Here is a 3784-nt window from a genome sequence, read left to right on the forward strand (position 1 = left end):
CCACAGTCGCAGCAGCAACCCCAGGTCTCCACAGTGCCTCAGCCACAGGCGCAGGGCCAGCCCCCAGGGCTGGGGATGCAGGCTCTTCCCCCCCAGCAGCCCATTGTGAGTGTTCCCTCAGAGGCAGAGGGTTGTGACAGTCCAGCACAAATCCTCAAATTGCTCCACCTGCATCACCCCCTTCTCCCTTCCCTGTACTTCCCTGGGTTTGTGTAAATGCTGAGGCAGCCAGCCAGGTGGGTTGGGTATAACTGCTTTTCTCTCTTTGCAGTTCCAGCGCCAGGGCCTTCAGCAGACACAGCAGCAGCAGCAAACAGCTGCTTTGGTTCGACAGCTTCAACAGCAGCTTTCCAGTAAGCCTTAGTGTTCTTAATCCTGTCCCTAGTCTCCTCCCTGCTGTTTTCTATTGCAGGTATCCTGGTGTACCTGTAGAGGAAGGCCAAGCCAAACTTGATCTGAGGCCATAAATTAAACTGGCAGGAAGGTGGTGGCAAGACTTCGAGCTCCTGGCCTAAGGGGGCACAGCAGCAGGGCAGGCAGTGCTTGCCAGCTTGTGAGCAATCTTCCACACCTTCCTTCTGCTGCCTGCAGAGGCATGAGGGAGCTGAGCCTTTAGAGGGGCTGCCGTGCAGCATTCCTGAAAGGATCCAGTCTGCAGCTTCAGAGCATTCAGAGGCATTTCCTCTGCTGCAGATGTCATCTGAGGGGCACAGGAAGGCTGTAGTCCTGGGGCTCTCACTTGGTGGGTGACCCAGAGATATTGTTTGTGAAGTAATCAGGATGAGTCTTCTTGGAGGTAGGGAGGGTATTCTGTGAAGTGTTGCTGCATGCATACTTGCTGTGTTTGTGGTGTTGTGTGGGTTTCCATGGCTGCCATCACAGACAGGGTAATGGCATAGATGGTGTTCAGTCTGGCACTGTATTCCTATAATCTGCATTAAACTACTGGCTGGGGGACCTAGAAACAGAACCTGGTGTCTGTGCTGTTCCCTTCTGCTATTTTACTGTGACCTCACTGACTTTTCTGCCGTAAAAATGGCAGATACGCTATGAAAATGCCCAGAAACAAATTGCACAGGTCTTTTTGCACTTCATTAAGTGTGAGACTGTGCCAGATGTAATAAAATGTGGAGTGGGGGCTTCGAAATTTTACTTGTTCCCTCATGGAAAATTCTTACTCCCTGTGACCAAAAATACCCGGCCCAGACCAGAAGTTTTAATGTGCTAAGTTTCCCATTAGCCTGAGTCACAAACCACGAGTCTGTGCGAGGATTCCAGCCAGGTCATTTGAGTATAGGAAGACCTCGTGTAAGAATCTGAATATACCAGAATAGCTGTATTTTTGTATCCTGTCTGTACAGCAAATGGAGATGTCTTATATGGAACACATGCGTGAGTCCAATGCAGCCACATGTCAGTATGACGCTTCCACGCTCCTTCATTGGGTTTGCATCAGTTCCACCAGGAACCATCTAGAGTTCTTACTTGTAGTGTCTGGGATGGAGTGAAAAGCAGGATGTAAACCAAGAACAGCCTGTAGGAGGAGGAGCAAGAATACTTTGGGTCCCGGATAGACTGTTGGGAAGCTCCAGGGTATCCCTGAATGTGCTGTTGTCCAGCAGAATTGAGGAGAGCAGCCTAGCTGGTTTACACTGGTCTCCTTTTACTTAGTGTCAAACGTGCTGATGGGATTTCATGAAAAAAACTACAGAATTTTATTAATCAGACAGTACCCAATTATGCTGTGAGCACTGTACATCAGAAAACAGTTTGGAAGTTCATGAGGTTCTTGAATATAACTTTACCATGTTTCCTGCCTTTTTGTGTCATCTGGAAGTCCTTTGGGCATGTCCTTCGTTTGTAGGAAGGTACTGAGAGGGAGCCAGGACAGTTGTTTCTGAAACCTTTGCTATCGCTGGCTTCTGGGTTGTGCCCCTGGATGAGTGCTTGACATCAGCTGTCTGAGCAGCTTGTATGGCTGCAGGTGTTGTGCAATCTTAGGCTTATTTTCTTTCAAAATCAGAAATAATTTATCCATAAACTTATCCTCCCAGCTGTCTGCCACCTTTCAGGGCTTTGTTATGATGAACCAATTTCACCACAAGGAAGGAGAGATCTCTGAAGAAGCTTCAGGATCGGTCCTGGCACATACCTATTCCTCAAAGAATGTGGGGTCCTGACTGTGCTGATGTCTAAAGGTTCAGACAAATGAGCAAAGCGGGGGAGTGCCATAAACATTATTTTTCGTCTCTCAGACTGTGACGCACTCCTCATACTATGCTGGTGATGATGCGGGGAGAGGGATCTCTTTTCTGAACCAAACCTTGTGACTGTCTAATTCTGTCTTGACCTCAACAGATACACAAACACAGCAGAGCAACAACCCGTTTGGACGCTACTGATCTGTGGACTTCAGCCTGATCCAGGAAGGAGATGTCACTGTTGACTGTGGATATAGCCTCACAAACTGGGGCTGCCCTCAGCCTCTGTCCTTGGGCCTGTGCCCCCAGTGCTGCTGTTGCCCGTCTCGCAGGGAGATGCCAGGAGGATGGTTTTATTGTACAGAAAAAGGGTTTTTACTATCTGATTTCTACAGACGTTTATGGAGATCCCTTGTGGCTCGATAGTCTCTCTTCCTTCTTTGGTTTCAGTTTTTACTCAGTTTTTAGTATTTTTGTTAAAATAATGATTAAGACATTGTAAAATTTTGTACTTTATTTATAACAGATGAACCCCATACTGCAGACATTCTCGGATAAATAGAGAGCTTACTTTGCAAAAGGAGTGTGTACTTGGAGCCTGCCTTTTCTTCTCGGCCTCCTCCCAGTACAGTGCAGCAGCACCTCTACACATGGTCTTTTTCTCAGTAGAACTCCCGTCTGCATTTTCAGCTTTTGTGAACGGGTAAACAGTTTGGTTTGGGAAGGAAAGCCCTCCTTTCCTTTTTGTTTCATAAGCTGGTGTTCTCATGCTTGCAAGGGTTTGTGCAATCTCTGAAGGATTTGTATGTTGATGAGAGCTTTACTAGTAGTCCGTGACGTGTTACACCAGGACAGAGGTATAAAGCAAAGAGGGAGTTACATTGCGGGGTAATTCTGAGCCCTAACAAGCCCAGCTTCGCAGCCACAGCAGTTACTGAGATGCTCAGGCTAGTACCTCTGCAGTCTAGGAGGAGCTCTAGACTGAGTGCACGAACAACACTGCTGCTTGGTGCAGCACAGATTTGCTGATGAGCACTAAGGCTTCTCTGCTAGCTCCTTCCTGTCAGTCACAGTGCTTTCTCTGGACAAGTAACATACTGTGTTCTCAACTTTTGACCTGGCTAGTGCAGCCAGCTGGTATGGAGTGCCATCTTTGTTTACCTGCTTTAGCTTTATGCTCTCCGTTCCTGCCACCTGTTGAATCTGGAAACCACCATCTCCAGCACCTTTCTGCTTTTTTTGGTTCTTCCTCAGCAATTTGCTTGTGGACCATTTGACCTGTGGTCCTTCTGGTAGCTTTTCTTGACTGACGTCTTCCTTCTGTCACATCTGCTTAGGGACTCGTGAAGGAGCTGCACTTGCTCTTAATCTAAGGGCAAATAAACAGGCTATGCAAGAAGGCAAGATTAGGGAGCAGAGAGGAAGGAGGGATGTTGGGGCTCTAGCCCCCAGCTGTGCTCAGACATGCTCAGGGATGTCAGTGCCCCGTGTGCTGGCTGATGGGCCTGTGTGTCCAAGAACTGGAGCCGTGCCCTTTCCTTCCCAGGAGCAGGTAGATGGCTACTTTCAGGGGCACAGCTGTG

The 3784-nt window shown here is 48.2% G+C and overlaps 1 long non-coding RNA gene across 1 annotated transcript; it reads left to right on the plus strand.

Annotated features, from left to right (window-relative positions):
* The first annotated feature begins 88 nt into the window (after nt 1–88).
* Nucleotides 89–2781, plus strand: LOC104494133. The gene is made up of 3 exons (XR_727798.1): nt 89–105; nt 272–353; nt 2359–2781. It is a non-coding gene; the product is annotated as an uncharacterized LOC104494133 (long non-coding RNA).
* Nucleotides 2782–3784: the final 1003 nt, after the last annotated feature.

The sequence above is a fragment of the Buceros rhinoceros genome, unplaced genomic scaffold (assembly GCF_000710305.1).
Source record: "Buceros rhinoceros silvestris isolate BGI_N320 unplaced genomic scaffold, ASM71030v1 scaffold31405, whole genome shotgun sequence".
Classification (NCBI taxonomy): Eukaryota; Metazoa; Chordata; class Aves; order Bucerotiformes; family Bucerotidae; genus Buceros; species Buceros rhinoceros.